Raw genomic sequence first — 25,836 nt, 5'->3', positions numbered from 1 at the left:
AAACTGATCAGTTTTATCCTAATGCATCCGGATCCGTCTAACAAATGCCATCAGTTTGCATCCAGATTGCCGGAGCGACGGAATTGCCTGCCGGAATCCTCTGGCGCAAGTGTGATAGTACCCTTAGTCACTGAGTTATAACAGCTATCTGTCTAGCACCACCTGGTGTGTGCTCTTTTCCTTATTTATCTGTCCACCTCACTGAGGTGGTCGCATATGCTCAGTACTATCCTTCAACTGTCACCAGCAGTATCTACTGTTAGAAGCTAAGCTGTGACAGTTACAGGGAGAAAGCTGCAGAAGACAGGACTCGCCTCCTGAGCTGCCAGCCTGAAAAATATCTAGCAGAACAATAAATGGGGAGATCTCTGGAGCCATGTGAGGTACAGGGCTGGTTCTGGGTTTGTTCGAAAGAGATCGGGTGTCATTTAGGAAGCATGCTATGCCTGTTTTAGAAGTAAAGAAAGGTTGAAAAACCAGTCTGACAATATTTTGTTGCAAGGGTGTTTTTGCTATTTATTCGACACTTTGGAGAGACAGGGGCTGGCACATAGATCCTGGCAAATTTTCTAACATTTGAACCTCTTTTCCTGGTGTATATGTAGGAGAAAACTACTCCCCTTGCGCTGCCGTAAGATTTTGCTAAGACGGGAGTAAAATGTTGGTCTTTGGTAAATGACCCCCGATGCCATGTACTATGTGATGTCTGATTTAAATTTTTTACGTCACTTATGAAATAACCCCTTTTATTGCAATGTATACACTATGAATATCACCTGTTTTATTGTGGTTTTTATGTGTTGTCCTATTTGTATATGTTTTGACATGTATTAGATGCTGTAACAGGGAGTGTCGTGCCATTCCTTCCTAGATGACTCAGAATTGCCATAGAACCTGTTCCGTGTCTCCTCCCCCCACCTTGGATCCTATTAGTATTATATAAGTAGCAGGTTTACTTCAATAGGAAACAGAACCTCTTGACTCCTGTGAGCGGTATGTATACATGGTACTCCGATATGCATGCAGGGTGTGAGCTACTGGAATGCAGACTACTTATCAGTAACTTACAATTTATGTGGACTGCTCTACGAAACGCAGACCAAATTCTTATTTTGTACAAGAAGTGCATGTGAATTCCTGCAGGGAGTCTTGCTCAATTATGTTGTGTACCATATATTTCCTAAATTTAAAAAAAAAAAATCTACTGAATCTTTAATCCTATGAACTATACTTTATGTGGCTAGAGATTTCAGACAACCAGTTACTGAATGACTTGTTCAAGGTTAGTTTGTGAAGTTTGTTGATCCAGTAGAAAAAGCTGTAGATTACATGATGGCTCGCTGACTATTGATAGATTGCTGTGTCCCTTGGCTTCAGTGACACAAGAGACTTGAGCATGCGTTTAAAGCCTCATTCACATGTCAGTTTTTTCCCATCAGTAATTGTGAGCCAAAACCAGGATTGGAGCCTCCACAGACATAAGGTGTAGGGGAAAGATCTGCACCTGTTCTGTGTTTACAGCTGCACCTGGTTTTGGCTCAAAATCACTGATGTAAATGCAACAGGTGCCTCCCCCTAGGGCCCTCTATGTAATGAGACCCAAGTATAGGAAATGCTGAGTGGTATAGTGCCGCCTAAAATGTCTCTTTATGTGTGTCACAGTGCTCCTACCTGGATACGGCTGGACCCCAGGCTTTGGCTCCAAAGAAATTAAATAGGAGGAATAATTGAGGGATTTGAAAGAAACATTGAGTCCAGACCTTGTATGTAGTTGAACAGCAGCTTTACTTTGCATAAATGTTCTCCAAAATGGTTTACAGGCTTTGTCTTGGTTCCAGCAGGCTTTAGCATGAAACTGTCAGGCAAACTCAACTCTGTTTCTCTCTGGCTCTGCTGTGCTGACAGGCTGACTGTATGACTTTGCTTCTGCTGTATGCTGCACTTCTCTCTTTGTAGGGTCTGTTTCTAAATTTAGGCCAGGGAACTTTCCTCCTGGCTCCTGAGGCTCTAAGCTTTGGCATTGATTGCCAGCAGAGCTGAGGGTGCTCTGGCTGGCTTGGACACGTCCAGCAGAGATGTGCCCTGCACACCTTCCCCTAGCAGGGGGTAAGTTAGACTAACACTCACTAGTCCTCACCTTTCCTGCAGGTAGTGGTACTCGCCCACACCTCTCCAAAGGGGAAGGGGTAGGGGGGGGGGGGGGGGGTTAGAATGGAATGGAAGGTTCCATTCTATCTAAGATAGCTCTGCCATTTATGCTGCCACCTGCTGGGGAACCAGGCACATTACATATAAACACTTGCAAACATTAGAACTGCACAGTGTGGTGAACCTGGAATAGAATGCATAGATGACATTAACCCATTTGCTACCAGCGCCATACATGTGTGGTGCTGGAGCGATGTGCGAACATGGCGCCCACTCGCACGTGCAGCGGGCGTCAGGGCCAGAAGATCTCTGCTTTTTCATATAGCAGAGACCTGCGGCTAATTACCGTGAACGGCAATAATGCTGATCGCGGTAATTAAATGCTTTAGATGCCGTGACTAAGTGAGGTCATGGCATCTAAATGCGCAAAAACCTGTGTGGCCAAATGGGGCATCGGTACTTGCGCTGAACACTTTCAGCCTCGCTGATGAGGCTGAAAGTGTTCATGCTGCAATTCTTATTTTGGCCACCAGATGGCAGGCCAGGATAAGAAATTAGCAAAATTGACTTTCAATGGCAATTTAAAAATCCCTGAAAGAACAAAATGGAAAATTTAAAAATAATAATTAATAAGCTCATATACGAGCCACAGAATGATCACAAAAAAATTAAAAATGGCTAAAAAATATATAAAAAATGTAAAAAAATTAAATCACCATACGGTCTCAGATAAACGGTACACTCCGCAAAACACACCATTAATGAATCATAAAATGTAATATTTATTGATAACAATAGTTAAAAAATGATATTCACAATACTAGCTTGTGAATGAGCAGGGACAAAAACACACCACCTCAATTGTGGACTCTCAGCTATAACAAGTTGCAACAATGAAGATGACCTCTAAAGATGTTAATAACAGATCCCAATACAGGGTAAAGCGGTCAAGTTTATATAAAGTGCATATGCATTAGAAAATGTGCCAAAAAGTGACTAGTGCATATTAAGAGCAGCGAAATAACAAACAATTATACTCGCTAACCTACAAATGCGACATGAATGGCAACATACCAATGGAAAGAAAGGTAAAGACAGGGTGGTGGCGCTCCTCGATGCGCGTTTCGCGCGTGATCGCTTCCTCAGGAGTTTAAATCACCCCCCTTTGCGTATAATAAAAAAATAAATAGCTAAATAACAATAAATATAAACATCATGGGTATCACTGCAAACGAAACCACCTATACTATTTAAATGGGAAAAAAAAGTCCACTATGGCGAATAGTGTAACAGAAAAAAGGGTTAAAATGGACGATTTGCCATTTTTTCATTGCTTCTCTTCCCCCCCAAAATTTTTATAAAATGTGATCAAAAAGTAACACACACTCCAAAATGGTATAAATAAAAAATGAGCCCCTCAACAGCTCAGTAGACATAAGTATAAAAAAGTTATGGGGGTCAGAATATGGTGGGTTAAAAAAAAAAATCTCAAAGTTTAAATGTATTTTTACACTATTTAGACATAAAAAACCTATACATATTGGGTATAGTTGCAATCGTACTGGCCCAGAAAATGAAGGGCATAGGTCAGTTTTGCCGTAAACGAGACGCTGTGGGACCAAAACCCGCAAAACGGTGGAGGGATTGCGGTTTTTTTCCAATTCCACCTCATTTGGAATTTTTTCCCACTACATTTAATGCCATAATTAAAGGTGGCATTAGAAAGTACAACTTGTCCCGAAAAAATAAGCCCTCATACAGCTATGTGACTGGAAATATAAAAAAGTTATGGCTCACGGAAAATAGGGAAGAAAAATGAAAACACAAAAATGATAAAACCTCCGGTAGCCAAGGGGTTAATGTTAGTAGACACAGAAGCCGGGTGAAGGAGTGGGAACACCACCCTGGGCTGTTACAGAAATCACTGACTGAACACTGACGTGTGAATGAGGCTTGCGTTGGGAAATGACCGCACCCAACCAAAACCGGAAAGAATCAACACAGCTGATGGGACAAACATTGTGCTGTATGAAGATGAATAAATATATATTTTTTTTAATGGGATATATAACTAAATAATGGACTTTGTCCTTATAGCTTTCAAATGTCAGACTTTTCCATGATATCATACATTTCTTTGCACATGTAATGTACTTTGGCACTTTGTAATCTCTGCTAATGCAAATTTTATCAAATGAACATGATATGGCAGTGGTTTGAAGGCATTGCAGACAGAAATACCATATACCAATGTGTATGGTCCAAGAAGTCCTCATGACCATTTTACAGATGCCTATTAAAGCCTCACTCACACGTCAGTGATTCACGGACATGTACTGTACGTGTTCTCCATGGACAGCACATGTGTAACGCCCCAGAGTGTCATTACCATTTCTTCACCCCGCTACTGTCTTTATTGGTTAACCTCATGTCATCTTATGCATTTATTCCAAGTCCTTCACAATGTGCATTTCTATTTTTATGTAACTGTTGTGTTTAAATGTATTGTGCCTGGTTCACCAGCAGGTGGTAGCAAATACGCAGAGCTACATTTAGGTAGAATGGGGCTTTCCATTCCATTCTAACCCCCCTCTGTGGAGGAGTGGACGTGCCCAGGCCAAGCCAAGGCAGCCAGAGCACCTTCAGCTCTGCTGGATGTAGAGGCCACAGCTTAGAGCCTCAGGAGTCAGGAGCAGAGTTCCCTGGCGTAATCAAGAGATAGACTACAAAGAAAGAAGTTGCAGCATAAAGAAGAAGCTGAGTTATACAGCAAGCCTGTCAGTACAGCAGAGCCAGAGAGCAACAGATGTAGCAGAGTTCAGTTTGCCTGCCAGAGTTTTAATGCCAAAGCCTGTTGGGACCAAGACAAAGCCTGAAACGGTTTGGAGAAACGTTTATGTAAAGTAAAGCTGCTATACAACTTCCTCACAAGGTCTGGACTCAATTATTTCTTCAAATTCCTTAACTATTCCCCCCCCTATTTGTCTGCTTCGGAGCCAACGCCTGGGGTCCAGCTATATCCAGGTAGGAGCACTGTGACACTCTCATTCAACATAAAGGGACATTTTAGGCCACCCTATACCACTCGGACATTCCTACACCTGGGTACTTAAGCCTTTTCTTAAAGGGACCCTTCCACCTTCTTGGCCTCCATCGCCTCCGTTGCACATGTACCCATTCATTTTATTATGTGTATGCACACATCTGTGTTTTAGCACGGTCCATGGTTTTAGCATGGAGACATGCTCTATTTTGTTCACGGATCCATCACGTTCATTATAGCTAGAGATGAGCAACGTTTTATAAAATTCGATTCGGCTTCTTCGCTGAATTTTACATTCAACTTTACTTTGTCAAGAAGCGCATTTATTTGTAAGTAGTGGATACAATGACAGGAAGTGGCTATTGCGCCACGCTCCGTCATTGTACCCCTCAGATGCCGCGTTCAAAGCTGATCGTGGCATCTGACAGCAATAATACAGTGTAAAATGAAAAAAATAATTACCTGATCCAATTGCGCACAACAGGCTGGCCGCCGCCATCTTGCTTGAAGGTCTGGCGCGAAATCTTGCGCTGCCCAAGATGACATAATCAAGCTGGCTGGCGTGGTGACGCCATACGTCACTGTGCAGAGATGTCAGCCATGATGGTGGCGGCTGGCCTGTCGTGAGCAAATGGATCAGGTAGGTATTTTTCTTGTTTGTTTTTCACACTATTTCAGAGGAAATTCGGCTTTGCGGCAAATTGCATTTATCCTGAAATTTACATTGAAGTCCACTTTGTGGATTTCGATTTACTCATCACAAATTATAGTCTATGGGTCCGTGAAAACCATAGATGCCATCTGTGTTTCACGGATCATTAGGATGAGATGCTTTGAAAATTATTGGACAGACACTTGGACCAAACACGGATCCTTCACAGACATCTTCACGGATGCATCACTGACCATGTTTTCATGGATTTGATCACGGACATGGAAGTGTGAATGAGGCTTAAGGCACGCACAGTCGGCTAGGTCCTTGTACTCAGATTTTATACTGGCACCCTGAGTTATTTCTGTGGGGACATGTTCCAATACAAACAGTTTCATGCCTATTTTTGGCATAAACTTGTTGCACAATCCCTTTTTTTTGCAATTCTTTTAAACACCCAGGTGTTTTTCCACTGTATTCGACACAAAGAAGTGGCGGGGGCCAGGAGACTTTGTTGAATAAGACTTCATTGAATAACTTTGGTTGTTGATTTTTAAAGTAGGAAAACCAATTTAAACTTATATTCGGTTCCAACTGGTACTTCGGAACCGAAGCCGACTTTGGTTCCAAGTTTTCAAGTGCTTTTCCACTTTAACTCCACTTTAAAAATCAACTACTGAAGTTTATCAACGAAGTCTTGCGCGAGTTAGCGAATAACTAACTTCAGCTCATCAGAGCCCGTACATTTTAATACCGTATAGCGATGGATCTTCGTACAGTATTCATCCAAAGTTTAGAACGAAGCGACTTTGGATGTAGCCTCATTTTCACACTGATAATCTATAGCTATTAACATGGTATGTGCAGCCCATCCCTATACTCCTCCTGGCTATGTACTGAAGAGAAGGGGGTTTCCTTATGTTTTATGCTAAAGGAATGAAACCAGTATGCCTCGTTTTATGGGTGGGTTTGTATACAAATTTATTGCATTGCAAAGGTGAGGATTAGACAGAGAACAAACTGGTTTGGCCAGGGATCATTAAAGCCTAAATGCCTCGAAGGTAAGACTTCTGCTGGCTCATACAAGATATGTGCTTTTACACAGCTCTCCAGTATCATATACAATAGTTTAGTTTATATTTAGTAAAAGAAAAGTAAGTGAAGCTAAAATAATTTCTGATTCGATATCTGACTGTATAAATGAAGCTTAAATGTGACTTGAATTGGAAAAAGTATACTTTTATACTTGTCACACCCAGTAGTGTAACTAGAACTGACTGGGCTGACTCAGCAAATTTTTGAACGGGCCACCCTCCCCCCTAAGCAGGGTTGCCAACCATCCAGAAATGTCTGGACAGTTCGTAAAAAAAAATTGTGTCTGTGATTTTTTTTTTTTTTAGACTGGTGGTACATGACTAGACTGTTTTAGTGGTAGTTATCATTTTACAACTCACAGTAAATGCTGGTAATGAGTTCTTATCAGTATATTGAGCTATAGACATGAATTACTTATTATCCTTATCATTCATTATGGTTTTATAATTTGTCCCTAAAAAAATATTGGATGTCTGCAGGGCCGATTCTAGCTCTTCTGCTGCCTGAGGCAAAAATTTAAATGGCGCCCCCTCCCATAAAAAATTGGTATGAAAGCCAAGTAACATAGTAACATAGTACCGAAAAAAGACATTTGTCCATCCAGTTCGGCCTCCCATCCTGCAAGTTGATCCAGAGGAAGGCCAAAATAAAAACTGGGAGGTAGAAGCCAAAATTCCTTCCCGACTCCAATCAGGCAATCAGAATAACTCCCTGGAGTAGCCACCGAAATCCGAGACTGCCCTGCAAGATCTGGGGTGGTACAAGTACAGATAATGTTATTGATATCACCTGTGTCCTATGTAACACCACAGGTAACACAGTGATAAATCTCTGAGTACAGATACTATAGTAGATGTTATCTGCAGTCCTATGTAACAGCTCAGATAACACTAGTGCTGATAATTAGAGATGGCGATGCGGTTCGCCCAGGGGTCGTTTCGCGGCAAACTTTGCTCTTTCGCGGTTCGCCGAACACATGGTGATATCTATTGGCGCCATATTTTTGCATTATGCTGAACTTTGACCCATGACACATCTATCAGGTGGGACAGGACAGCCAATTAAGACGTTTCAGCACATGGACAGAACCCGATCTGGCAGCCATTTTACATTCTGTGTTTTGCCAGTGTAGGGAGAGCTTGCTTTGTGGAGCAGGGACAGACTGTTAGGGACACCAAACGCTAGCTAATAGGGCCACAAAAGTAATTTTAAGGACTGGTATAGTTGTGCTATCGATAGGTGTGACATACTGAGGGGTGTAATCTACTTATAATATGCTTTCTAACATAGAAAGTATATTATAGTGCAGGCAGGCTCAACCTGCGGCCCTCCAGCTGTTGCAAAACTTCAACTCCCATCATTCCTGGACAGCCAACAGCTATCAGCCTACAGAAGGGCACGGTGGGAGTTGTAGTTTTACAACAGCCGGAGGTCTGCAGGTTGAGCATCCCTGTTATAGTGCATTTGTATTGTGCAGCAGGGACAAATGCTATTGGAATAACTAATTGCAACTGGTGTGATATACCTGTTGCCCCCAATAAAACTAATTGAGGGTGTGATATACCTATTAAATACTTTCTAACTCATCAAGTGTACTGTCCGAAAGGACGTTCAGCGAAGCAGGGGGGGGATCGTGACCGATAAGTGCTCTCGCCTAGCTCACGACAGTGTGCACTACCTCACATTTCTAAAAATGAATGAGGCATGGCTCTTGGAGGAATTCAACACCTGTGATGACCACGTGTAATTGAATTTCCTCATGCCAGCCCACACATATCTGCCACCACCCAGGACAAAGAATGGTCCTTTTATATACAGCGGCATAAAAGGCCTTTTCTGTCAGGTGAATGCCTAATGTTTGGGGCCTGTACTCCACTGGCCTGTAATAAAATTGTTATCCGCTAACCGCCTAATATACCTCCAGCCACATAATCACTTGTTCTTTTCTGTCAGATGAATGCATAATTTTTGGGGCCTGTACTCCACTGGCCTACAGTAAAATTGTTATCCACTGACTGTCTAATATACTTTTAGCCACAAGAAGACTGGCTGAACGTGGAGGAATCTAAAAGCCTCCTTGATTTCTCTTGATTTAGTATTGACAGGGTCAATGACCACTTCCCTTTTCTTAGCTGTTGCTCAGTGGTCATCACTTCTACCCTTTATAGTCTGACCCCTCCCTTCTGACTATGCGGTAAATAGTTTCATTTGAGTTTGGTTGAGCTGGTGTGAGGTCATCTCTGGTGTTCCTGCTCGTCCCTCTCTTCAGAAGTTAAGTGTCGCGTTTGTTTGTGTTTTGTATTATTCCCTGTTGTTTGTATCTAGATCTGAGACAGATATTTCCATAAGTCTATCTGGGGAGGAATGGGTTGTCTCTGGTCCTAACCTTATTCCAGGCCTTATAAGGAAATAAGGGCCTAGGTATCCTGCATATGAATATTCCTACCTTCAAGGTCTATTGATATTGATAGGTAGTTAGGGCCCGGATCAGGATTGTTCAGGATTGTTCCTTCCCTATTTTCCAGGCCCAGTTACTGTTAACCTTCCCTTCTGTATTCAGTGTGGTCGTTTTTCCCTACACTGATTGTGACATTATCTACCGCCCCAAAAAAACGCCATTTCGTTCAGGCCAGTGCAGCAATGGATCCTATGTCTGTACTGGTCGAACATCTGCAGAGAATGTCATTGGAGGTAGCTGACCTCCGCACGACACTGTCACGACAGTCTTACGAATTCACACACTACAGGCGGCTGGTTCCGATGGTGGGTACCACCATATAATTTGGTAAGGATCAAAGAGGGGGACAAATGGAAGATGGCCTTTAATACCCCTGAGGGTCATTTTGAGAATCTGGTCATGCCTTTTGGGTTAACCAATGCTCCAGCGGTTTTTTAACACTTTGTCAATGACATCTTTTATCATCTGGTGGGGAGATTTGTTGTTGTATATCTGAATGACATACTAATTTATTCTCCAGACATGGAGACTCATCAGGATCATGTGAGACAGGTGTTACAGGTCCTAAGAGAGAATAAATTGTATGCGAAGATGGAAAAATTTGTTTTTGCTGTTCAGGAAGTGCAATTCCTGGGTTACCTGCTCTCATCCTCAGGTTTTCGTATGGATCCCAAGAAAGTCCGTGCGGTGTTGGACTGGGATCGACCCGAAAATCTGAAAGCGCTTATGCTGTTTTTTGGGGATTCACCAACTACTACCGTAAATTAATCTTGAACTATTCTACTGTGGTTAAACCTTTAACAAACATGACTACGAAGGGGGTCAATTTCTCTGTTTGGTCTGAGGCGGCATTACAAGCCTTTTCTGCTTTGAAGGAATGCTTTGCTTTAGCCCCTGTTCTGGTGCAACCGGATGTGTCTCAGCCATTTATTGTAGAGGTTGACGCATCCGAGGTAGAGGTGGGAGCAGTTTTGTCGCAAGGTCCTTCACCTTGTAAATGGCACCTATGTGCTTTTTTCTCTAAAAAACTGTCGACTGCTGAAAGAAATTACCCATCCCGTCCAGACCTTGGATGCATTTGTCCATGGACTTTATCACGGATTTACCAAAATCTTTTGGGGAAAAAAGTGATCCAGTTGGTAGTTGATCGGTTTAGCAAAATGGTGCATTTTATAGCATTGCCTGCTCTACCTAATGCCAAAACTCTTGCACAGGTGTTTGTTGATAACATCGTGAAACTACATGGCATTCCCTCTGATGTGGTGTCTGATCGGGGGACTCAGTTTGTTGCCAGATTCTGGAAAGCGTTCTGTACTCGACTGGGGGTACAATTGTCCTTTTCTTCAGCTTTTCATCCTCAGTCGAACGGACAGACTTACTTGAGATGTTTTGTTTCGGAGAACCAGGAGGGGTGGTCTTCATTCTTGTTGTTAGCTGAGTTTGCCATTAATAACCGTAGACAGGAGTCCACTGATAAGTTGCTATTTTTTGGGGCATATGGATTCCATACGCATTTTGGCACATTTTCTAGTTCTCAAACTTCCGGTATTCCTGAGGAGGAACGATTTTCCTCTTCTTTGTCTTCGATTTGGCTGAAAATTCTAAATAACCTGAAAAAAATGGGCAACAGGTATAAGCGTGTGGCTGACAGAAGACGTATGAATGGTCCGGACCGAGGAGTGGGTGATTCTGTATGGCTGTCCACAAGAAAGATTAAGCTTATGGTACCTTCTTGGAAAATTTAATTCAGAACAAAATCCTAATAAAGTCAGTATTTCTTTTTGCTACTGTTCATGCTCATTATTATAAAGAGGTTGAATCATCATCCAAGGCAAACAACTGACTTTGCCTGGTGAGGATACAGGCGGCTGTGTGTTTTCCCCTACAGATTCCATGGTACATGTACCCCATAATGGGACAACCCAGAAAAGCCCTTTCTGTCAGCTGCTTACTTCCTATATGTGCTCCTATAGCTGGCAATACCAATCCATCAATCCAAGAAGAGGAGATGACTGACATGGCTCTCATCCTGAAATAGTGTCCTCACATCCTATTTAAAAGGACTATAAGAGTTACAAAAAACAGCCTCTTTTAGGACCTGTATACACATGAATTTGGTCCCAAAAAAATACCATTGAAACTGCAGGGTTTTTTTTTCCATCCCACATGCATTTTAATCGTTTTATAATGGTGTTTTTTCCAGTAGAGGAGATGAGTATATGCCATAACCTGCTGTGTTGATAAAAAAAAAAAAAAATGCCAGTGGGACAAAGGATGCAACTAGTGGTGAGCATAGTAAGCTTCAGAGCCTAGATTCGAAGTTGCTTCGCTCAAAACTTCGGATTAATGCTGTACGGTGATCTGTCTCAGTACAGCATTAAAATGTATTGCCTCCAATAAGGCGAAGTCAGTTGTTCCCAAAGTCTCGCAAATAACTTCGGTATTTGATATTTAAAGTGGAAAACCACTTTAAAACTTGGATCCGAACTCTACTTCAGTTCCAACGAATGCACTCTATTCAGTTTAGCTTTGTCCCCATTGACAATGAAGGAAAACGCTGATGTGAAAGTAGCCTAAAGCGTACCTGAGTTAAAAAAAAAAAAAAAAAGTTTGAATAATGGCTGTGCTTCTTTGTACAGTTGTGGCCAAAAGTTTTGAGAATGACACAAATATTAGTTTTCACAAAGTTTGCTGCTAAACTGCTTTTAGATCTTTGTTTCAGTTGTTTCTGTGATGTAGTGAAATATAATTACACGCACTTCATACGTTTCTAAGGCTGACATTTATGCAAAGAGTCAGTATTTGCAGTGTTAGCCCTTTTTTTTCAGGATCTCTGCAATTCGACTGGGCATGCTCTCAATCAACTTCTGGGCCAATTCCTGACTGATAGCAACCCAATTCTTTCATAATCACTTCTTGGAGTTTGTCAGAATAAGTGGGTGTTTGTTTGTCCACCCGCCTCTTGAGGATTGACCACAAGTTCTCAATGGGATTAAGATCTGGGGAGTTTCCAGGCCATGGACCCAAAATGTCAACGTTTTGGTCCCCGAGCCACTTAGTTATCACTTTTGCCTTATGGCACGGTGCTCCATCGTGCCGGAAAATGTATTGTTCTTCACCAAACTGTTGTTGGATTGTTGTAAGAAGTTGCTGTTGGAGGGTGTTTTGGTACCATTCTTTATTCATGGCTGTGTTTTTGGGCAAAATTGTGAGTGAGCCCACTCCCTTGGATGAGAAGCAACCCCACACATTTATGGTCTCAGGATGCTTTACTGTTGGCATGACACAGGACTGATGGTAGCGCTCACCTTTTCTTCTCCGGACAAGCCTTTTTCCTGATGCCCCAAACAATCGGAAAGAGGCTTCATCGGAGAATATGACTTTGCCCCAGTCCTCAGCAGTCCATTCACCATATTTTCTGCAGAAGATCAATCTGTCCCTGATGTTTTTTTTGGAGAGAAGTGCCTTCTTTGCTGCCCTTCTTGACACCAGGCCATCTTCCAAAAGTCTTCGCCTCACTGTGCGTGCAGATGCGCTCACACCTGCCTGATGCCATTCCTGAGCAAGCTCTGCACTGGTGGCACTCCGATCCTGCAGCTGAATCCTCTTTAGGAGACAATCCTGGCGCTTGCTGGACTTTCCTGGTGCAATCTTAGTAGCCACAATATCCTTGCCTGTGAAGCCATTTTTATGCAACGCAATGATGGCTGCACGCGTTTCTTTGCAGGTCACCATGGTTAACAATGGAAGAACAATGATTTCAAGCATCACCCTCCTTTTAACAGGTCAAGTCTGCCATTTTAACCCAATCAGCCTGACATAATGATCTCCAGCCTTGTGCTCGTCAACATTCTCACCTGAGTTAACAAGACGATTACTGAAATGATTTCAGCAGGTCATTTAATGAAAGCAATGAAATGCAGTGGAAAGGTTTTTTGGGGATTAAGTAAATTTTCATGGCAAAGAATGACTATGCAATTCATCTGATCACTCTTCATAACATTCTGGAGTATATGCAAATTGCTATTATAAAAACTTAAGCAGCAACTTTTCCAATTTCCAATATTTATGTAATTCTCAAAACTTTTGACCATGACTGTACAATCATAACTGTGAAGGAACAGATGTTTTTTCGGGCTTCCCTAAAGTCTTTAGCCATATTATTCCCTGTTTCACTACCTGCACAGCTAGAAACATTTCACTCAGAAGCAGGGGGTGTACCCCTTCTGTGAAATACTGCTGTACTGCTGTGACATACTTTCAGAACAGATAAGGAGGGGTAAATCACAATTGGAGAAAGGCACATGTATCCTGTGAATTCAGAAGCAGTTGTTTTTTCAGGCTCACAATCTCAGCTAACTTTGACCTCCCACCCCCAATAAAATTGTGCGAAAGTACAGTAGCTCTTTAAGGTAACAAATGTATTATAATGTGAAAATATAACTGTAGCTTCAATTAGTTATTTTCACTACTATTCTTATAAAGATTAATAGATCTTTAATAATTATCATTTTTATTTCTTACTAGAAACTGCACGATGTGGAACCCAAACCAAGGTAAATTAACATATTTACAAAGCTAAACCTAGTTAGGAACATTTCTTATAAGTGATCAACTTCAGCCATTAAAGACTAACTTTATATTTTGTATGAGTTTAAAAATCATGTTTGACCTGCCGCTCCATTTATACGGGAGCAATGGGAACTGGTTCTCGTGATCAGTAGGGGTGCCAGCAGTGAGATGTTCACAATCAGATGCTTATCCCCTTATACAGTATGTGGATAGGGAAAAATGTTTTCATTGTAGGAAAAGCCCCTTATGGGGCCTTTTACATTGGCTGAAGATTGGGAGAGTTATCGGGGATACATGTATGTACAAGTATTCATTCCTGATAATTGGCCTGTTTAAAGGTACCCAGCGATCACTAGTCAAAGGAAAAGCTTGCTTGTCAGGTGATTGCTTTTTTCATGAGTCACCCAATATCCTCATTTTTGGCAGCACGTGACCCTGTGTAAACCTGGGTGCGCTGCCAACCATCAAGGAAACTGTAAGGTGATGAGTGATTATAGCAACAATTATTCATCCCCATACACCCCATACATTACTGATCATTGCTGCATATACAGTGGTGCTTGAATGTCTGTGAACCCTCCAGAGTACTAAAAGTAGATAAAGTTAACAAAGGCAAACAAATGAGGAAAAAGTATTAGGCCTCCTGCACACGACAGTTTTTTTTCACGGTCCGCAAAAACGGGGTCCGTGGGTCCGTGATCCGTGACCGTTTTTTCGTCCGTGGGTCTTCTTTGATTTTTGGAGGATCCACGGACATGAAAAAAAAGTCGTTTTGGTGTCCGCCTGGCCGTGCGGAGCCAAACGGATCCGTCCTGAATTACAATGCAAGTCAATGGGGACGGATCCGTTTGATGTTGACACAATATGGTGCCATTTCAAACGGATCCGTCCCCATTGACTTTCAATGTAAAGTCTGGAGTTCTTTTATACCATCGGATTGGAGTTTTCTCCAATCCGATGGTATATTTTAACTTGAAGCGTCCCCATCACCATGGGAACACCTCTATGTTAGAATATACTGTCGGATATGAGCTACTTCGTGAACCTCAGATCCGACAGTATATTCTAACACAGAGGCGTTCCCATGGTGATGGGGACGCTTCAGGTTAGAATACACTACAAACTTTGTACAAGACTGCCCCCTGCTGCCTGGCAGCACCCGATCTCTTACAGGGGGATATGATAGCACAATTAACCCCTTCAGGTGCGGCACCTAAAGGGGTTAATTGTACTATCATATTCCCCTGTAAGAGATCAGGGCTGCCAGGCAGCAGGGGGCAGCCCCCCCCCTCCCCAGTTTGAATATCGTTGGTGGCACAGTGTGCGCCCACCATCGCCCCCCCTCCCTCCCTCTATTGTAATAAATCGTTGGTGGCACAGTGTGCCAACCACCATCGGCCCCCCTCCCTCCCTCTATTGTATTAAATCGTTGGTGGCACAGTGTGCCAACCACCATCGCCCCCCCCTCCCTCTATAGCAGTAACATTGGTGGCAGTGTGCGGTCTCCCATTCCCCCCCCCATCATTGGCCGTTCACAGACATCGCAGCAGCAAGCAGGTAAGTATGAATCTTATACTGTTGTACTATTGCTAAGTAACCATGGCAACCAGGGCTGCAGTAGCTTCCTGGTTGCCATGGTTACCGATCGGAGCCCCAGCGATTAAACTGGGACTCCGATCGGAACTCCGCTGCCACCAATGATGGGGGGGGGGAATGGGAGGCCGCACACTGTCACCAATGTTACTGCTATAGAGGGAGGGGGGGGGGCGATGGTGGTTGGCACACTGTGCCACCAACGATTTATTACAATAGAGGGAGGGAGGGGGGCCGATGGTGGTTGGCACACTGTGCCACCAACGATTTAATACAATAGAGGGAGGGAGGGGGGGCGATGGTGGGCACACACTGTGCCACCAACGATATTCAAACTGGGGAGGGGGGGGGGGGGGTCTGCCCCCTGCTGCCTGGCAGCCCTGATCTCTTACAGGGGAATATGATAGTACAATTAACCCCTTTAGGTGCCGCACCTGAAGAGGTTAATTGTGCTATCATATCCCCCTGTAAGAGATCGGGTGCTGCCAGGCAGCAGGGGGCAGTCTTGTACAAAGTTTGCAGTGTATTCTAACTAGAAGCGTCCCCATCACCATGGGAACGCTTCTGTGTTAGAATATACTGTCGGAAATGAGTTTTCACGAAGTGAAAACTTAGATCAGAAAAAGCTTTTATGCAGACGGATCTTCGGATCCGTCTGTATGAAAGCAACCTACGGCCACGGATCACGGACATGGATGCCAATCTTGTGTGCATCCGTGTTCTTTCACGGACCCATTGACTTGAATGGGTCCGTGAACCGTTGTCCGTCAAAAAAATAGGACAGGTCATATTTTTTTGACGGACAGGATACACGGATCACGGCCTCGGCTGCAAAACGGTGCATTTTCCGATTTTTCCACGGACCCATTGAAAGTCAATGGGTCCGCGAAAAAAAAAGGAAAACGGCACAACGGCCACGGGTGCACACAACGGTCGTGTGCAGGAGGCCTTAGACTTAGTCATTTATTTATTGAGGAAAATGCCCCAATATCACATGTCTGTAAGTGTCAAAAGTATGAGAACCTTTGCTTTCAGTATCTGGTGTGACCCACTTGTGAGCAATAACTGCAATAAAACATTTCCAGTAATTGTTAATTAGTCCTGCACATCGGCTTGGAGGAATTTTAGACCATTCCTCTGTATAAAACAGCTTCAGCTCTGCAATGTTGGCAGGTTTCCTCCAATGAACTGCTCGTTTCAGGTCCTTCCACCACATTTCTATTGGATTAAGGTCAGGACTTTGATTTGGTCATTCAAAAATGTTAACTTTATTCTTCTTTAATTTTTATTTTAGTAGAGCGACTAGTTGTTTTGCTGCATGACCCACATTCTCTTGAGAATCAGCTCATAGACAGATGTTCTGACATTTTCCTTTAGTATTTTCTGGTATAATTCAGAATCTTTTGCTATCAATGATGGCAAGCCTCCCTGGCCCAGATGCAGGACGAAACCATGATACTACCATCACCGTGCTTCACAGATAGGATGAGGTTTTTATGCTGGAGTGCTATGGTTTCCTTTCTCCAGATATAACCCTTTTAAACCAAAAAGTTCTCATTCGGTCTCTTCCATCTGCAAAACATTTTTCCAATAACCTTCTGGCTTGTCCAATTGATCTTTATAAAACTGCAGATGGGCAGCAATGTTCTTTTTGGAGAGCAGTGGATTTCTGCTTGCAATCCTGCCATGCACACCATTGTTATTCAGTGTCCTCCTGATGGTGGGCTCATGAACATTTAATATTAGCTAATGTGAGAAAGGCCTTTAGTTGCTTAGAGGTTACGTTTGGTCCTTCATGACCTTGCGGACTATTACGTCTTGCTCTTGGTGTGATCTTTGTTTGTTGACCTAGGGAGGGTAATGATGGTCTTGAAATTCTTCCATTTGTACACTATCTGTCTGACTCTGGATTGGTGGAGTTTTGTAATGTTTTTCAGCCTGATAAGCATAAATAACTCATCTTCTGAGGTCCTTAGAAAGCTCCATGTTTGTGCCATGATACACTTCCACAAGCGTGTTGTGAAGATCAGACTTTGATAGAGTGCTGTTCTTTAAAAGGGTTTTCTGAGATTTTATAACTGAATAACCTAATCCCTGGATAGGTCATCAGTATCTGATCTGTGGAGGTCCAACACCCAGGACCCGATCAGCTGTTTGAGAAGGCACTGGCGCTCCTGTGGGCTCTGTGGCCTCCTCACAGCTTACCAAGCACAGCGCCATACATAGTATAGCTTCTCAGTCCCATTCCCTTCTATGGGACTGTGAAGCGCTAACAGCAGATGCAGTGCCTTTTCAAACAGCTGATCGGCGAGGGTCCTTGGTCAGCTGATCAGTATTAAAATATCAGAAAACCCCTCACAAAAAGATTGCCCAGTCACCCCTGATTGTTATCCCATTGGTTGAAAACACATATAATTTTGCCTTTAAATTATTTGGCAATCCTAAAGGTTCACCTACTCAATACATAAATGGCCAAATCTAACATTTTTGACTCATTTCTTTGATTTGGTCATCTCTATCTCTATTAAGATTTGTGTGAAAATCTGATATAGTTTTAGCTCACATTTATACAGAAATAAAATACATTTTTTTAGGGTTCACAGACTTTCAAGCAACACTGTAAATGCAATCAGGCAATGTTTGGATATCTACTGCCTCTTCTCTGATCAGTGCTCTGTTGGCCTGTGAAAGGTCTTTCAGGATATTATGCTAATACGTCAACTGATAAAAATCTCCTTTTACATATCTACACTTTGTCATAAACATTTTTTATCTTTTACTGGAATAGGCTCCATGTGTTTTAATAGTTTCCTTAACTTAAAATTCTATTTTATATTTCAGGGACACCTTATGGGCAGCCTGGATACCCAGCACCAGGTTGTCCTCCTCAACAAGGACCTTATCCAGGCCAATGCCCTCCAGGCACTAACCCATATCCAGGATATCCTGGGCCTACTTACCCACCACCAACAGGTGGATACCCTGGTGGATATGCCCCTCAGCCAGGACATGGATCCCATGGCCATCACGGTCAACATGGTCAACATGGTCAACCTGGCTATGGTGCACCTGGCTGCCCTCCCCATCAACATGGAGATCATCATAAGAAACACAAAAAACATGGACATGGACACGGACATGGGCATAAGAAGGTAGGGATCATAATGTATCATGAATTACCTATCATCATTTAAAAGACACTGGGGCACATTTATTAAAAGTGACATGAAATAAAATAAAAAATAGCATAGCTATAAAATATTTTTTATTTTAAACTTGTTTTAAAACCTGTATGATTTGTTAAAAAAACACATGGATCAAAATAGTATGGCTAATAAACTCACTAGAGCTGTGTCAAAATTATTATGGATTTTCATCATACCTGGGTACAAAATGCTGGTGTAAATGACTTAATATTATGTATCACAGAAGTATGTCCAGAATTCTGTTGCACCAGCTGCTTCCTGCTTCATTTGCAAAAAGTTATCTGGAAAGAAGGTATGCAAATAAGCTCTTAGCAATCTCTGCCTCTGATGCCACCAGGTTCAAACATTGACTTATAGGATAGTTGCCTTACATCTGGTGGCATTAGAGGCAAAGCTTGCTAAGAGCTCATTTGCATACCTTCTTCTCAGAATTCCAGAGGAGCATGTATGGCCTATAAGCCTCCTCACGCCAATTAAAGAGCTCTCCCCAAAGAGAGATAGTACCCCCCAAACCTTAAAAAGTTATCTGTAATGATAAATATTCCTCACAACGGAACTTCCGGTCTTTTCATATTAGGCATTCTACTTTACACGTTATGATATCTTTACACATAAAGTGAAGCATATACACTATATGGAAAAAAGTATTGGGACACTTACATTACACCTACAGGAGCTTTTATGACATCCAATTCTAAGTTCATAGATATTAATACGGTCTGTGGAACTTTTTGCCCATCTATCCAGAAAGAGCATTTGTGAGGTCAGAGAATGATGTTGGACAATCTACTGTACATTATAGTTCATTCCAAGGGTGTTCGATGGAGTTGAGGTCAAGCTTTGTGCTAACAGTCAAGTTTTTCCACACCAAATGCAACTAACCATGTATTTATGGACCTTGGTTTGGTATGCTGAAGCATAAACATTTTCCTTCACTGGAACTAATGGGCCTAGGCCAACCCCTGTAAAACAACCCCATATAATTATCCTCCTAAAAACTTTGCAGTTAGCACAACGAAGGCAGGTAACATTCTCCTGGCATTCATCAAAACCCAGACCCATCCATCAGACTGCCAGTTACAGAAGTGTGATCGGTCGCTCCACAGAACACATTTCGACTGTTTCAGAGTCCAGCGGCAATGTACTTTACACCACTCCATCTGATGCTTGGCATTATGCTTGGTGATGTAAGGCTTGCATGCAGCTGCTCAGCTATGGAAACCCATGTCATGAAGCTCCTGGTGCACAGTTTTTGTGCTGATGTTAATAACAGAGAAGGTTTGGAACTTTGCAGTTATTGAGTTTTGGAGAGCATTGGTAACTTTTATGCACTATGCACCTCAGCACTTGATGACCCCAGTCTGTAAATTTACGTGGTCTGTCACTTTGTGTCTGAGATGCTGTGGTTCCTAAACGCTTTGCAATAATACAATTCACAGTTATAAATATCTAGAAATGGTGGCATCCTATTACAGGACCACGCTGGAATTCGGTGATCCCTTCAGAATGTGTTATTCTTTCACAAATGTTTGTAAAGGCAGACTGCATGGCTAGAGGCTGGATTTTATACACTTGTGTCGTTGGCACTGAATGAAACCTCTGAATAAGAGGTGTATCTTAATACTTTTATCCATATAGTGTGTGAGTTGAACTGATAAAAAAGTAAGGACTCATGGATATACAGTACTTGTTCTGAGATGTATGTAGCAGTAATACGGTGTCTATTAAAGTCTACAGGACCATACTGTACCTCTCTATATACAGCAACGTATTATAGACATATCTTTCATCAGCCAATGAAATGTTGCAATTTTTCTCTCTCTCTGATCCCCTATGGATTCCATTAGATTTGAAGGCACACCCATGTACAGGAAGTACCTACGGCTTCATAGTATGGGAAAATATTGCGTGTTGCTATACTTCCTTAATGCAAACTAACTTTTCACACAATTTTGCATAAAGCAATAGTACAAGTGACCACAAGAAACTTTGTATAATATGTCTTAGTGAGAAAAGTCTAGTTCTCATGTTATCAGCTGTTTATACCCCCTTCCCTTACTAATTGCTTTTCACTTTGAAAAATTCCTTAAATATGTCTGAGATAGGAGCAGAGCCACATGAGGGTCATATTACATGTCAATGCAAGTATATGAAGTGGGGAGGGAGGAGGAATGAGCAGGAGCACACACAGACAAGCAGAGTGCTGGAGCTACATGGGCTGATGAATACAAGTGCTTTATTCACAATCATACAGGTCATTACTTCTCTGTAATATCCTTCATGATCCTTGGGCTACTTCCACGTAAGAGCGGGTTAGGAAGGACATTCTGCTCTACTCTCTGTGTAGATAGATAGATAGACACCGATAAATAACCTCAAGCACACTGCATACACATAGACACTATTGGTAGTAACTAATGGCAGTAAATGTAAATAGAAACCAAAGTATGGCATTGCAAATAGTACATAACGGTATACAGACCAAAAAGTAAACACCCCAAGAAGTGTTTCGCATCAGCTTCCTCAGGGGAAATAAATGATTGATTTCCACTTAGGAAGCTGACATGAAACACGTGTTGGGGTGTTTAGGAGCCGCTTACTTTTTGGTCTGTATACTGTTATATACTATTTGCAGTACTTTGGTCTGTATTTACATTTACTGCCATTACTTACTACCAATAGTGTCTATGTGACCAATATAGTGGCAGCTCCATGTGGCTGATTTCTCGATATCATATGTTTGTATTTTTCTAACTCATATTTAATAAAATATTGATATTTTTTCATATAAAATGTTGTGCTAGAGGTTATATATCGGTGTCTATTGAAATATTTGCACCTGCTTGTCAGGAATGTTATTGGCCCTCATTTATAGGTGTAGTCTACTTTCTGTATGCAGTGGATAGCAACTAGCCTCTACCCACCATATCTGGCAAATTAGGAATTCACTACACACAGAGGAAAACTGCTAAAAAAAAAGGGCAGAGACAAATGATATAATGGCCAGAAATGGTGTTGCTCCTCATGTACACACACTGTACTATTGATTAATGCAAAGTTTGTTGACAGGTTAGTGACAGCTGGCAAAATATATTAGATAAATGTCCGCTGAACCCAACTCTCCTGACTTTCCCTCGAGAGCAGATGTTGAAGAAGAGAGGGATCGGGTGGTTAGATTTTTAAAATGCCTGATCCTTTTCTTTTCAGGGTAAATAAAACATCACCAAAGGTGTCTGTGTATTCAGAATGCATGCTCGGCTGTGTTTCTCTAGGGTGGTCGGGACAAATAGACAAATCTATCTATCCTCATGAGATAACGGATTACTATGTCAGTAGTATAAGTAAACGCCCTGTTTTTCTCATTACAGCACGGAGGTGGATCTTCTAGCAGTTCTGACTCAGACTAAATGGCTTCAGGATGGCTATTATGAATCTGACCCATCAAATTTTCTAAATACAGTATACGTAAATCACATGTATCCTACAACATGATAATAAGAAACGTAGGAGAGAACAATAAATTAATACAACAACGCTCATCTCAAAATCATTTTGTAATTCCTGTGTATCCAGAATAAATATGCTCTCTTCTTGTTGTGGTGCTGCTCCACAGAACCTTTTATCGTGTCTGTAACCCTCAATATATTGACATACAAGTGGTGTGATCATTTGCTGTGTGGTTGAATAAAGTAATTCTTTCCAAAATGTTATTTTATACATATTTTATATTCATTGTGCTATCGCTTTGCGAGCTGGGGACAGAAAAACACTTTGGAGAGCTCATGTTACAAAGAAAATTATCCTGACCTCCGCTAGAAAAAGCTATTAGTTGCAAAATGTAAATTTTTATTATAATCTATGAGCAGGTACATTTTCTCCTTGAACCCCTTCAAAATACCTGTTAGTCGACACTCGAGAACTACTGAAATGTGATGTCTACTGGAAAATACCTTATTACAGTTCTCTATAAACTCTGTGTTGTATGTACGGATGTAACATGGCACAAGTGAGTTCCTTCTCTAATTGCCTCTGCCTCCATTTCACACGGAGGCATACCGAATTTTTTTGTTCTGATGGAAAACGCAAGAATCCAACAGAAAAAAAATATTGTACATTTCGATGGAAGCCATATTGTGCAGCAATAAAGTGAACAATGTGTACTGATGGTGAAAACCTAATTTTGTGCTTATGATTTATAATCGGATGCATCATTATAGGGTGACGGACATTGTAGTCGCAGCTACTGTACAGTGAATCCTACTAAATGCTACTAAAGGTTCAACAGAGTTGGCCTAGGACAGTGGTGGCGAACCTTTTAGAGACCGAGTGCCCAAACGGCAACCCAAAACCCACTTATTTATTGCAAAGTGCCAAAACAGCAATTTAACCTAAACACCAATATAGTATATCTTTCATCATTTAGCTATAATAACCTACTACATTCAATGCTCTGCCTGTGTCGTACATAGCGTGCCCTGTGCTGAAAAAAATGGCAGAAAAAGTCTAATGCATATTGGCGCACCATAGACTATATCGAGGGTGCGGGTGCCCACAGAGAGGGCTCTGAGTGCCGCCTGTGGCACCCGTGCCATAGGTTTGCCACCACTGGCCTAGAAGATACTTATGTTTAGAGTAAGGCCTCATGCACATGGCCGTTGTTTGGCTGTTCCGTATATTCGGGACCACAATTTGCGTTCCCCATGTACGTGCAACATATATGCAGATTACACAGATGGATCCAGATCCATTCAACTTAAATGCACTACTTGCATTACTTTTTTGCAGTGCGGAGGCTTGGAGAGAAACCCCACGGAAGCTCTCCATAGTGGTTCCGTGCCTCTGTTCCACACCAGACCTTCCAGATTGCGAACCAATTCAAGTGAATGGGTCCGCATCCGTGATGCAGTGCAAAAAAAATGGCCGGGGCCCATATATTGCAGACCTGCTGTTTGTGAGCCGCAATAAGGGCACGGCCGGCACACGGTCATGTGCATGAGCCCTAAATCTGTATGTATGAGAGAGAATAAGCACAAATACAAGCTGGCCGGTCATTAACATTAAAGCGAGCCTGTCACATAAATATTACTAATATAATCACCAGCAATGGCCATCAGAACATTGTAAAAGCATTATAACCGTACATTTACCATTATGGGTGTTACTGTCCATGTCCAGGAAAAGCGCTTTTATTACTATGAAAAACAGCTCACAAGTGCCCAGCTGGACGCTTTTAAATGTGCCCAAGCCCACTTCCCTTCACAGATGTCTTCTCCTCCCCAAACCTCCCAAGTCTTTCTCCTGCCTCCTCTGATGTCACATCAAAGTGTGCCTATAAATCTGATCTCCCCCTTCTTATCTACTTTTTGAGCTCTCTAGACAAAAAACAAATATAGTGGGAAGTGCGATCACTGCAGTACAGTATTGGAAGATTCCATAGAAGGGAGACACCCACTGCTTGTGAGAGAAATGTATCTAGCTGTACAGCTAAAACGTAGAATAATATGGCTGTGGAAGACATTAGGTAAGCCTAAAAAAGACCTGTTCCTTCACAGTTATGATTCTACCATTATGCAAACTTATAAAAAACCAAAAAACTCAGGTACGCTTTAAAGGTATATTCTGATAGCTAACACCCTGCCATTCCATTTCTTCTGTATGGGACTGTTAGAGATAGCAGAGCACAGTGGTCAGCTATTCCCGATAGTCCAATAGAGAATAAATAGAGTGGCAAAACACATGTTTGACTTGTCAGTCCATCCAAATGGGGGTACGGGACCAGCATTTGGACCTTCACCAATCAGCTGGTTATCCCCTATCCAGTAGCTAGGGAATACTTTTTAGCTACTGGAATGTCCTTTTAAATACAGTGTATGTTGAGCATTTATTAACTTGCACACATTGCTGTTTCCAATATGTGGGTTGTACAATCAGAAATTGGAGTGGAGAGATGATCCAGGTTGGTGCAGTTATCAAAGCAACCGTATGCTGCACTGTGAGTATTATACTCAGTTCACATTCTAATTAATGTGACCTATGCATGATCTAGGAAGAGATCAAACAGATTTTTTTCAAAAATATGCAAACAAACATTTTGCTTGTTGCAGAATGGAGGTTGGGGGACCCTGTTCTGAAGATAGAGGAGGGTGTGAGAAAACTTTATTTTAAAGGGTCACTAACTTAAAAAAAAAAACATTTGATATGTCATAGAGACATATAAAAAGTTTAGATCAGTGAGGACCCCCAACAATCCCTAGAATGAGGGGATAGAAGCATGAATATTGCACTCTCTTTCCTTACTGCTGAGGATGGAACTTCTATGGAGCATGTCTCATGCAGTGAGATGAGAGTGATGTGCCTGCACTTCTCTCTCCTTGTTCTAGGGACTGGTGGGGATCTCAGCATTCAGATATAAGGTGATACAAACTTTTACTATGTCTTTCTGGCATATCAAAAGTTTTTCGAAAAGTTAGTGACCCTTTAAGACTGAAATTCTCACTGGTTAAAGTATCATTGTCTGGACTTTCTACAAAAACAAACCCTAAGGCCTCTTTCACACGGGCGTCCTGAATTTGCTCCGGAAACGTCACATGTGCATTGCAGGAAACCCACGCGAGTAGGCACGCAATTTCAGTCAGTTTTGACTGCGATTGCGTTCCGATGTTCAGTTTTTTTTAGCACGCGCGTGCAAAATGCATTGCACTCGTGTGGAAAAAACTGAATGTGGTACCCAGACCCGAATCCAGACTTCTTCACAGAATTTCGGGTTTGGGTTAGGTGTTCTAATCATTTTATTATTTTCCCTTATAACATGGCTTTAAGGGAAAATAATAGCATTCTTAATACAGAATGCTTACTAAAATGTGGCTTGAGGGGTTAAAAAAAACAACTCACCTCATTCTCTTGTTTGCGCAGACGCCATTTCTTCTTTCTTCTTCTTTCAGGACCTGCAAAAGGACCTTTGATGAAGTAATCGTGCTCACCACATGGGGAGCATGGTGACGTCAGCGCAGGTCCTGCTGTGTGAAAGAGGCCTAAAGGTTTTAGATGTTTGAAATATTTCCCTTCTATA

At 42.0% G+C, this 25,836-nt stretch overlaps 1 long non-coding RNA gene across 1 annotated transcript; it reads left to right on the top strand.

Moving 5' to 3' along the window:
* Positions 1-889: 889 nt before the first annotated feature.
* Positions 890-22,472, top strand: LOC122945810. Its single transcript, XR_006391151.1, has 4 exons — positions 890-993; positions 13,924-13,952; positions 18,403-18,713; positions 22,136-22,472. It is a non-coding gene; the product is annotated as an uncharacterized LOC122945810 (long non-coding RNA).
* The last annotated feature ends 3,364 nt before the right edge of the window (positions 22,473-25,836 follow it).

The sequence above is a fragment of the Bufo gargarizans genome, chromosome 8 (genome assembly GCF_014858855.1).
Source record: "Bufo gargarizans isolate SCDJY-AF-19 chromosome 8, ASM1485885v1, whole genome shotgun sequence".
Taxonomy (NCBI): Eukaryota; Metazoa; Chordata; class Amphibia; order Anura; family Bufonidae; genus Bufo; species Bufo gargarizans.
Note: the sequence above shows the minus strand (reverse complement) of the source record. Positions and strands in the feature narration are given on the sequence as shown.